This window comes from Callithrix jacchus, chromosome 1 (assembly GCF_049354715.1).
Source record: "Callithrix jacchus isolate 240 chromosome 1, calJac240_pri, whole genome shotgun sequence".
Lineage (NCBI taxonomy): Eukaryota > Metazoa > Chordata > Mammalia > Primates > Cebidae > Callithrix > Callithrix jacchus.
The window spans coordinates 166,179,770-166,192,128 of record NC_133502.1 but is presented as its reverse complement, the minus strand read 5'-3'; the positions used below and the strand labels follow the sequence as shown (position 1 = coordinate 166,192,128).

The window sequence follows — 12,359 nt, the reverse complement described above, 5'->3', positions numbered from 1 at the left end:
ACCTGGCCAATTCAGTTTTCAACTTCAATGGTTTGAAGCAGACTAGAAACACACCACAGAGGACTGAATTAGGTGGCACTCTCAGGGTCCAAGTTCAGCCTTTGCTCTACTTTCCCTCTTAAAATTTTCCCCCTTATTACATTGCTTGCCTGACCTTAGTCCCAGTTCTAGCATTCCTGACCACTATGTAAGGTTACATTATTTTATCTTTCTGTCATCACTAAAGCAAAGCGACTGGCATCATATAAGCCCCTGCCACTCAAATAGTGGTCCAAGGACCAGCAGTACGAGCTTCCTCTGTAATTTTTGTGAAATGCAGACTCTTAGGTGCTACCCCAGAACGACTCTAAAAGTTTAACATAATCTCTAAATAGATCGTATGTTCATTAAAATTACAAATCACACTGCCCTACCTCAATTTTCTTTCTTACCAAGAACCTACTTACTCTTATACCCATTTAAACTAGTTGTTTGGATTTTGTTGTTCTTGTTGTTGTTATTTTAAAGCTGTCACTATAAAATACAGAGAAATCTCAGAATGAGAACTGGAAAGGAAGAGTAATACAATGGTGATGATCACACAGTTTGGAGTAGGGCAGCGTTGACTTCTAGTTTTAGTTTCACCAATATATAGCTGGGCTCCTATTTACCTTTCCTTAACTTCAGTCTTCTCCAACAGGCACATTAGTCAGTTCAGGTTTGGCTACACTGTGTAACATATGGATCTCAAATTTCAGAATTCACATCTATATGTCTATGTATGGCTATGACTCTCCTCTGCGTTTTCTTTGCTTTGAAAAGTAGGCTGACTGGGCAGACTCAATCTCAGACCTTGTCAGTCTAATAGCAAAGAAAAATGAGATATGACAAAGCCCACTCAAAATCTTGAAGCTTCTACTCAACAGTGACATCTGTCACTGCTGCTCACCTTCTGCATCACCACGTCAGCCTTCTGTGATCAAGAAGCATACTCCTCTCACAGGTGGAGGCACTGCAGAGAGGCAAATGGGGGTGCTAGGCAAAACAGTAATCAACAATGGAAAGAATAACAATACTACCTACCTCTCATATTAGTTTGAGAACTGAATGCCTTAAGACAGAAAAAGTCCTTGATCTTTTATTCCATAGCTGGGTAGCCATTTCCCCTTCCAGAACTTCAGTTTTCTTACCCGCAAAATGAGAATAATGAAATAGCAGCACATAATAAACCTTTAAAACGCATGCCTGTGTGGCACATAGTAGGTACTTAGCGAAAAGAGACTATGGACACAGCAGAAATAATTATCTTTTTTTAATGCTTGCAGAAGTAGAAAATGCCTAATACAAAAAAAATTCTGAGTTAGAGGTGCTGGAGGAGGCAGACAAAACTAAGAGTGCTTCATTCTCTCTTTCCTCTGGGTTTGCATCCTTCTTTGCAATAGCTTGTCAGGAAGCCTGGTATCCTTTGGAAGCACAGGATGGAAGAGAGTGTATGTTTGCAGAGATAACATGGAGTGAGTTCAGGGGTTACTAATTGGGTGTCTGCTTACCTTTCATATTCATTCAGAATCCCAACCAGAACAGGTGTTACAGCGGCCTCCCTCCATCTCTCTCCATCCTCTTCCCATCTGCTGACAGTACACATGTCTCTTCCAAAGTCACTTCCCCACTTAAATTGTAAGTCTAATCAGAAACTGATGTGGCTGCAAAACTGGGGAGAGACAAACATGTTGCCTATGAAGATATTTTGAGCTTGGATTTGATTGTACAATAAAAGTCCACACAAGGAATGTTTAACTCTCTCCTAGAAGTGGAGTCTGACAGAGCCCTGACCCTCTATGTGGCCCACAGTTACCCCTTATAGTCTGATATTAGATCACGGAATTTAGAAAATGATGTCCAATTGCAAAATTCTTTCGAGTTTAAGAATCGCTTCCATGCAGTGCAGTTCATTTAATCGTACCTAGAACTCTAAGGAGATAAATGTAGCTATCATGATTCTAGTTTACAGATGAGGACACAAAAGATCAGCAAGGAATGTAACATGTTCTCGAACTGCTGTTTTTTGGTTTTTTTTTAATTGTTGTTGTTGTTTTATTTTGTTTTGTTTTGTTTTGAGACAGAGTTTTGCTCTTGTTGCCCAGGCTGGAGTGCAATGGTGCGATCCCAGCTCACGGCAACTTCTGCCACCCAGGTTCAAGGGATCCTCTTGCCTAAGCCTTCTGTGTAGCTGGGATTACAGGCATGCGCCACTGTGCCCTACTAATTTTGTATTTTTAGTAGAGACAGGGTTTCACTATATTGGCCAGGGTGGTCTCCAACTCCTGACCTCAGGATCTGTCCACCTCAGCCTCCCAAAGCGCTGGGATTACAGGCATTTGCCCAGCTGTGTGACATGCTCTCAAGGGCACGATTAGAAAATGGTGAAGGCAGGGGGAAAGCCCATGTCCTTTTACTTCCTTGTCCTTCACATGGTGTACACATTCCCTCTGCCATTTTTTTCTCCAGAATCCCATTACCTTTTGGTGCAGAGTTAAAGTAGAGTTTCTGGAGCCATAAACCTGAGAGACCAGACTCTAGACAGCACTGACCCCTCTGTCAACCCCTCCACTCTCCTGCTCCATCTGATGAGGTTGTTTATTTTCCTATCACCTCTGTCACTGCTGCCATTTAGCCTCCTGGCTTCAAGCCTTTACTAATTATATCCACAAAGCAACCAGAGGAATCTTTGTCATGCAAATCTGACATGTTACTTTCTTCTCTATTCCTTCAAAATGTTGCTTAAAAAAAAAAAAAAAAAAACAGGTACTCTGTGATATGACCTACAGTGCTTATTTCCTGCTCCCCTCTCTTACTGTGACCCTCTCCATTTTCTTTCTCACTTTTGTGCTTAAGCCAGACAGAACTGTTTGAGAATCTGATTAACCCAAGTTTCTTCTCTCTTTGCATTTTGCAAATCCTGTTCCCTCTGCTATATGGTTCTCCCTTCACTTCTCTTCCTGTTCAATCACCTGTCACCTATAGAGACTCTACTAAGGTGGTGCCTAGAAGTGTCCATGATATACTCCTCGTCAGGGAGGGAAAATGTTCTGAAAGTACTCCATGTCCCCTGCAACTCAGTACTTCTTGCCACACTAGCACTCTTCCGCTACTTTCCCTACCCTTAACAGACACACTAGACTGGAAGATCCTTGAAGGCAGGAACTTTTCTTACCCATTTCTATACTCACAGCACTGAATAAAGCCCTACATCAGTCAATTTGTTAAAAACTAAAAATTCTTAGGATGAGAGATTCTTCCACTTAATCCAGATCACAGAAAAGTAGAGTGTGAAGCTATCTCCGTCTTTCTGTAATTCCCATGCTTTATATCATCCAAATTGCCTTGAACTTAAGGCTTAAGAAGATTTATGTGCAATCCAGCCTTCCAGCTTCATCTTCCTCTCTCTTCCTTTATCCATCACATCCTCTATCTGAATAAGGGGACACATATCTTATGAATATCTAGAGGACTTTTTCTCCTGTTTGCTCACTGTTTCACTTCTAGAACCGAGAAGAGTATTTTTCAACTCTGGCTGCATATTACCATTGCCTAGGAGCCTTTTAAAACATACTGATGCCAGAGCCCCATGCCATGCCAATTAAATAGAATTACTTAGATGGGCCAAAGATCAGTATTTCTTAAAAAGTACACTAGGTTATTTTATTATGCAGCCAGGATTGATAAACCCTGGAACAAAATGCCTGGCAACAGAATGGGTATTTAATAAACATTTGTTTAAAGAATGAATCCATAAATACATGAACAACCTGTGTTAAGATGTACTTACTAATATGCATTCTTTATCAGCCCTAAGCCCCAAATACACATGCATATACTGGCTGGGAGCTGCTTGAGGGTGAACAAACTGTATTACATATTTTTGCTTCTTCAATTCTAACATATAATAGAAGCTCAATGTTTATCAAATGAATGTGCTGTTGTGTATACCCAGGACAAGAAGCAACAAGATCTACTGGACAGATGGAGAAGAGTGATGTAAATGAGGATGCATGGAAAGAGGACACTTTGGAGTCAGATGGATCTGATTTTGAATTCCAACTTTATTACCTACCAACTCTGTGAACTCTAAGCAAGTTTTCTCATTTCTAAATGGGGGTAAATTACCCCTCTCAGCATGATTGTGCATCTTAAATGGAAAAACCAGCATGAAAGTATTTATCCCAGTACCTCATACATTAAAGATACTTAGATAATGTCTTTTCCCTTCTTTTTTCTTTATCTTCTCTTTAACACAAGTCTAGCTAGGCTGATTATGTTGAACTTTGAGAGATGATCAGAGAAAACTGGAGAGAGAGAGAGAGAAGAAAGCTAGAGAGAGAGAGAGAGAGACAGGCAGACAGGCAGAGGAGGGCAGTGGGCAAAGACAGAAATGAGTCAGAGGAAAATCAGATGATGGTTATAGAATAATGAAATAACTGTTATCGACCACAGCCAAGACAAAGCCCAGTCTTTAAGCCTTGCATTAGGCAGCCTTTTTCCTCTGCCCAATCCAGACTTGTAACATAGCCATAAATCACTGTCCTTCTTCATAAGCACCAGACAGTAAGTGCCATAAACTCTAGTGACACTATTTATCACTAGGTAAGCAATTCCATATAGGGGTTGCTTGGGACAAGCTCCTAACCATTTGGAAGAATTCCAAACATGATGCCTCATACCTTCTGTCCTAGGCTTTCTTGGAACAAGGGTTGAAAAAACAATGCTGACCAGGGAATGTAAAGCATCTGGGTTTAGCTCACTTTTTATGTGGTCACAAAAGTATTCACCTCTATAATGGAGGCAGGGACTCAGTGAGATTGTCACTCAATGTCCCTTCCAGAATTTCATAGATCTGGGGCTCTGGGGCTCACTGAAAGTGTATTTTATCTCATTTAAGCAGTTAATACATTTGGCCAATGAGAGTACTTCTAAGGATATTTTACTTGATCTCATCTATGGTGACGCTAAGATAAATTATTTTTTTCCAATGGGTTGAACTACAAATTTGAAGTGAAAATAAGAATTTTGTAATAGTTCTAATAATTTACACTAGTTTGCACTTGCCTTAATAACATGAATTCTAACTTTTGAAACTTCTCTACTCTTCTGATTTGACCAGAACCTACAAGGTTTCCCAAAAAGAGAAGTTACTCCAAAGTGTAATATAAATCTGAAACTCTTCCAAAGGGGTTGTTACTAACTTAATCCTTTCAGGGTTGTTATTTTTCTTTAGAAGCAATCTCTCTCTCTCTAGCTTTCTCTCTCTCTCTCTCTCTCTCTTTTCCTAACCTTCCCTATATTTTTTTCCCTTTTTAAAAGCTTTCCTTAAAAATGATATATTAAAATTTCCCAACCTTCACCAAACTTGAAGCTAGGCAGAGCCAAGGAAATACCATATGTCGACAAATTAGATCAGCTAAACTTACGGAGAAAGTCCTTTACTTCTGATGTATCTTTCTTTGAGTTTCTCTTTGGACATGGCTTTTCTCATCACAGTGGTGATTCATTGGTAAGGGCAAGAGTAGTCAACCACATGGCCCAGTTTAGCTTACGATATAATCATTCTGGAGTTTTGAATAAAGAATATGATGAAAGTACTCTGTTTCTTCTCTGTCTGTCCCCTGTGAAAATATGCTTTTCTTAGTGCTCTCATGGGCATTGGCTGGGTCAAGAGAGAATTTCAACATTCAAGAATCCAGGGTTGCATCAATTGCCACCATTCCCACTATAATCTACAGATACTAGAAGAAGATACTGAAGACTAGAAAGTGTACGTATGCAAAATTGACAAGGAATTAGAAATCCAGTTGGTAACCAAATATCTTTCCAAAGGAATTTATTCTTCCCTACCAAAGAAATACTCTATACTAATCTTTGGTTTTCTTTTCTCATTGCAATCTGCTCTTTCTTACACTTCCTAAAGCTTGCATACCCTCTCTCCCAATCTCTGTCTCCTGCTTCGTTCTTAGCCTCATCTCCCAATATACTCCCCTTGCCCAGACCACTCCAGCCACACATCCTCCCTACAATGAGAGCCTCGAGGCATGCTTTACCCACTATGGTGGAATATTTTAACACTACTTTCCCTCCCCACACCCAAACATCAACTCCAAACACAATTTTTTTGTCTGATCTTTTGCTCCATGAAGACTAAGATTTTGTTCTGTTTTGTTGCTATAGTTTCCATGTTTGTCCCTTCTAAATCTCATGCTGAAATGTGATTCCCAATTTTGGAGGTGGAGCCTGTTGAAAGGTAATTAGATCGTGGGGGTGAATCCTTCATGAATGCTATAGTAACAAGACTGTCACCCCTTGTGATAAGTGAGTTCCTGCTCAGTTCATTCATGTGAGATTTAGCTGTTTTTAAATGTGTGGCACCTCCCTGCAGCATCTCACCATGTGATGTGCCTACTCCCCCTTCACCTTCCACCATGATCAGAAGATTCCTAAGACCTTGCCAGAAGTAGAGGCCAATGCCATGCTGCCTGTACAGGCCACAAAACCATAAGCCAATTGAGCTTCTTTTCTTGATAAACTATCTAGCCTTAGGTATGCAAAAAGGACCTAATATGTTTGTTAGTGCTGTATCTCTGGTGTTTAGAACATTTTCTGGCACACAGTAGGTATTTAATACATCTGTATTAAATGGATGAATGCCAGCACTTTTTTATTTTCTATTTAGAAAATAAGGCAATTTGGCAATTGCACAGAATTTTAAAAATCATAGATATATTAAAACCAGGCAGAGGCAGCTGGGCAAAGGAGGACAAGCAGACAAGCTCAGAGGTCATCTGCTCAGCCAAAAGGCCAATGTTGAGAGTGGAGGCTCCTCCCAACCACCTGGTACCAGTCAGAGTGACAAGACTTCTTTTCACAGGGAACAAATTCATTTGGAAATGAAAATAAATAAAACTTTATTGAAATATGAAATTGCAAATGGAAATGGCTGGTTGGGGCCCTTTGCAGCAATTATGCAAAAGGCTTTCATTTGCTTGTTTTTACATGCACGTAAAAAAGATACTTTATTTTTGTAATTTATTTACTTAGGGACATTTAGCAGGGCTCAGAGGTTTGCATGCATCTTGGCAGCCTGGCTCATCCAATTTTCCAATCAGCTGAAAGGACAATGTAGTTTCTTTAAGCACCAAGATTCTTCTAGCGTAGGAAGTGGCTGACTCCTTAACTTTGATCCCTGCTGATTCTATAGGGTGATAAATAGGTTGATAAATGTCATAGTCAATTATTAAAATCGGGTCTCCTTTATACCACTGGATTGAGTATATTGGTGCAGTAGTAACAGAAAAATGCACACACTTTATGTTCTGCTCCCCATCTCATCTCATCTCACCTTCAAAATGACTAGCTTTTCTCACCGCATCAGGAAGTTTATCATTAAAAATGGAGTTTGAATCATAGCACTGGCTATTCTGGTGACAGTGTTGGTTATTGGTATGAGCTGTAGCCAGGTATGGTAGTGGCTAAGATAATTATCCCTGGAGTCAGAAGGACCTGATTTTAAATTCCATTCGGACTCTTGCTTGCCACAGGGCTTTGGGCACATTCTCCAAACCAAATCTCAGCTTCCTCATTGGTAAATGGAGATAACACTGAGAAGATGTATACACAGTAAGTGCCTGGCATACAGTTAACTTTGCATTGCTGTAGCAGTAAAGAGTGATGGTAGAAGCAATGTAAGTGACATACCGAAAGGAGCAAAATTTTGTAAGTTCAGAAAGACCCTGTTTATACCCAGAATCAAGATGCTTCATGATTTTGGACAAGTCATTTGATCTTGCTAAACTTCAATTTTTCTAATCTGTGAAATATTGACAATAATGTCTAACTTCACAATATTGCTTTTGAGATTAGCTTTGGTGCTTGTCAAGTTTCCTACCTAGAGCTTGATTTATAGAAGGTACTAAAAACTAAAGGGAGTTGTTTTTATCATCATAGTTACTATCAAGACCATGCTTCCTCATTACTCTCTATGTGTCTTAGTTTCCTTCCTGATAAAATATAATGGTGATGAAAACCCTGTTCCAATGCTACAATTTGTCTACTCCATGATTCATCCATCCCAGATGTAACTTCACTGCTGAGAGCACTGGCCTTCAGCCCAGATTCTCTGCTCCTATTTTACCCTCTTCCCCTGTGCTCTCATTAACTACTATTCTTTACAATTAAATTGTGCAATGAATGTCGAGTACCTGGCTTGAAAGAATTCTAGCTTACCACACTGAGTATAAATTTCCACCAACAGCCTTTCCGGTTGGATCATAATTCAGAGGTCATTAATCACCTACCTGGCTTCCAGAACCCAGCAGAGGCAGAGGAGTTAATAAAGACTTCTTAGAGGGAAGAAAGAAACCTTATAGCCAGTATAGGAAGATCTTTTGATGGTCACTGAGTGGGCTGCTGATTGCTGGAGAAAGCCCCGGGTAATTAGAGACCGTAGAGATAGATATAGCATAGGGTCTTCTTGATGTAGCAGTAGTTACTGTCATATGTAAAGACATAGGCAGCTTCTGACTATGTGGTCTAGATTAAGAGCCATTTGGCAAGAATACCTTCCTCTAGCCATAAATTTCCCTGTGTCTACCTGTTATAATAACTACAATTCTACTGATGGAGGTGAGTCCCTCTCAATCATTATTAGTAACTTTAATCATGATGATTACATTAATCCTATATAACATTCTAAAACACTTTATAAACTTCTTTTCAGTTTGTCATATTTAACTGTCAAATCAGGTTAACTGGAGATACCCTTTTTTCCATTTTGTAAAGGAAGAAACTGAGGCATTAAATGTTTATGTGGATTTTCAGTGGTCTCAAAGCACTAAATGGAAGATCAGCAATTCCAAGCCACACTTCTGGACAGCACATCCATGGCTTTTCCTATATGCACCGTATTGCTTAGACCGAAAAACAAGTTTCAGGTCTAAGTGAAGTTAAGCATTGGTAATAGCAATCTAGGAAGATGGGAGGAGAATACTTATGAAAACATTAAATAGATGGTGATCTCTCAGAAAGAAATTAGCTGCAGCTTTGCCTGGACCCAGAGAAAGATCATAAATGCCTCTGGTGCCATGTTTTGTTGCTTGTCTCCTGAGCAAACCATGGTAAACTGGAAGGGGAATAGGTCTTGGTTTCAACGGATTTGGCTTTGCTTCTCAACTCTTTTTCTTGAGACATGGCATTTCAGTTCCCTCGCTAAGAGAATAGTATATAATACCAACCTAGCATCTTGGTCACAAGACTTAACTGAAATAACTAACGTGAAGTGACTGGTAAATAGTAGTTGCTCAACTAACGACAGAAATTATTTGTTTTGCTGGACTCTGCTCTTTGATTATTACAGCCTCCCACAATTACGTTAATAAGGACAACTTTAGTTCAAGTAACAGAAACTTAACACAAATGGGGTTAAGTAAATAATTTTTTTTCACCTGACAAACTTTCTGAGACCACTAGATTCTCATGTACATCTGATATTATCTTCAGGATAGGAAATAATTCACGTGTTGTAATATAGTCCCCAAATATTCCAAATATTTGGCATTTCCATGTCTCTCATATCTCAGTTGTAATAAAGAACCCACAAATATCTAACATTCAAAGATTTGCTTTTTGGTTTATGATACACATTGGTGATAGTTTAAGTTATTGTTCAACAAATATTTCACTTCCCTTTCCCTCCCACTATGATTGAGTCTATTCTTTACCCCATTAAATCTGGGCTTCATTATGACTAGCTTTGGCCAATCAAACATTGGCAGGCATCACATGAGCAGAGGCCAAACACATGGTGATTCAGTTTGGCACTTTTGTGACACCATGAAAATAAAATTGTGTAGATAGCTATTGCCTATCTCCCTGGCCCCAGATTGGCAAACATAGGGCAGAACTCAATTCCTTTGAGGCTACTGCTCTAAGAATAAGAGATACCTGGAACAGATCTGAACCTAACCTGCAGCCTGGATCCTGGAGTCGAGCCTAACCCAGCCAAGATGCACTCAGTCCACAGACCAGTACATTTGATAATAAATGGTCAATGTTTAAATGACTGAATTTTGAGATGATTTGCTATGTGACAGTATTGTGGCAAGACTCATATGGATAAGTGTAAGCTCTTGGTGGAAGAGGTTCTTTGCTCTACTAGGGTACTCAGGCCAACACAGGCTGTAATTTCCTTATATTTAACAGTTTTATTGCAGCCTAATTGACATATAATAAACTAAACATATTTAAATTATACAATTTGATACGCATGCAAATTCTGTCACATGTATCATCACAATCACAATCACTACAATCAAGAAAATAAACATATCAGCTGGGCGCGGTGGCTCACACCTATAACCCCAGCTCTTTGAAAGGCTGAGGTGGGTGGATCACAAGGTTAAAAGATCAAGACCAGCCTGGCCAACATGGTGAAACCCCCTCTCTACTAAAATACAAAAATTAGCTGGATGTGGTGTCACACACCTGTAGTCCCAGTTACTCTGGAGGCTGAGGCAGGAGAATTGCTTGAACACTGGAGGCAGAGGTTGCAGTGAGCCGAGATCGTGCCATCGCACTCCAGCCTGGTACCTGGCGACAGAGCGAGACTGTCTCAAACAATAATAATTTTAAAAAATATATCTAACACCTGCAAAAATTTAATATCTCTTTGTTATTTCTCCCTAACTCAAACATTTCCCTTACCTCTGTCCTCAGACAAGCAGTGAGCTTTTTCTATTACTTAGTTTGCATTTTCCAGTTTTTATAAATGGAATCTTAACTCTTCTTTTTTGTTGTTTTACTCAGCATAGTTATTTTAAGTTTCACTCATGTGTGTATCAATGATTTATTCCTCTAAATTGCTGAGTAGTATTTTATTTTACTTTTAAAAGCATTTTAATCCATTTATCTCCTGATATACATTGATTTCTAGCTTTTGGTTGTTATGCATAAAGGAGTTATGAATACTTGCATAGAAGTCTTTGGACATATGCTTCATTTCCATTGAGTAATACTTAAAATTCTAATGACTGGGTGACATGGTAATTGCTTATTTAACTTTTAGCCCCCTCTTTTTAAGATGTGTATCTCATCAACTCATTTGGGGGTTACCACTTACAAAGGCCTAGCCTGAACTTACTACCACACTGCCTTGCCTCACTACAGGGTCTGAGGAAGGAGGAATACACCAAGCTTCACCTCATCGTGCCTTTGTCTCTCAGCATCTTGGTTCTGTTTCTCTTTCTGATAGCTTTTTCTCAGCAAGCCTCTTATTACAACATGGCCAGGTTACTACCATATCAGGTTACCCATCTTACTAGATCAGCAACTGCAAGGAAAAGAAAGCACCTTTTTTCCTATATGTTTTAGCCAAGTCCATTGTTCACTTTTACTTAACTGGTGTGATAAGCTTATTCATGAATCGGTGGAATAAGCCAATTGTCAGGCTGATAACTGGGAATTGGATAGGCCCCACTAGAAAACATAGTCAGGGACTTGGAGAGGGATCATTCTCCAACGGAAAAGCAATGGCATTCAGCCAAAATAAGAAAGAGCTAGAAAAACACATACTTAACAAACAAAAACCCCTGCTACAGTGTAATAGTGAGATCATGCCAATATCTATGACTTCGTTTGCATCTAGAGCCTCTCAATGCCAAATTGAATTATGCCACTCTACCAGGTTCTCCTCTTTCTGCCTTCCAGTGGGCTGGAAATGCTCATTATGTTAACATAATATTGGACTTCAAATCCATCTGTCTTCCATATCAGTAGGATATAAAAGGAGGCTTAACCAAAATAAAGGCAAAACATAAGATAAACCCTAAAGTTTTATCTTCCACTAATTGTCTATCAGCCTATGATTCTACAACTCTTATATTCTGGAACGCTTATATTTTGCTGTAGAAATCTCTAATATTAATATTCCAATGTGTCTCCATTCTTGAGACAGCACATGCTCTTGAGCAGGCCATACTCTCACCTTGTTACCAGGTGAGGTTGATACACATCTGAGGACAGACTGACATCTTGATATTGCTAGTTAGTAAAAACTTGAACTGAGGAAGCTGCATTAACAAGCAAATAAATTTATGGTATGCCAGTGCTAAAATGAATCTTGCTGTTTGTCGGCAGCTTTTAAAAAGTGAAATATGTATGTCGTCCATAGAAGTAGAGAAGCTCTCTGTTCAAAACGTTTTTCTCTTTTGCTTCTCTAAATGCAGAAAGAAGAAAGAGAAAGTTTCAGATACCGTGTAACCACTGGTGGTTCTAAGGAATGGAAGGGTCCTTTGATTATTTTCTCTGCTCCTAAGTCAGCCTCTACAGCTCAGACT

The 12,359-nt window shown here is 39.4% G+C and overlaps 1 long non-coding RNA gene across 2 annotated transcripts in view; it reads right to left on the bottom strand.

The window, feature by feature from the left end:
* The window catches only part of LOC103794720 (uncharacterized), a 94,519-nt gene that overhangs the window by 33,142 nt on the left and 49,018 nt on the right, over positions 1–12,359 (bottom strand). Inside the window, exons 3-4 of one of the 2 annotated variants that reach the window (XR_008472961.2) lie at positions 10,510–10,614; positions 1,530–1,690 (exon numbers count right to left, since the gene is read on the bottom strand). This is a non-coding gene — a long non-coding RNA (uncharacterized LOC103794720). The remainder of the gene's footprint in view (positions 1–1,529; positions 1,691–10,509; positions 10,615–12,359) is intronic. The other variant, XR_013527196.1, reaches the window with a different exon arrangement.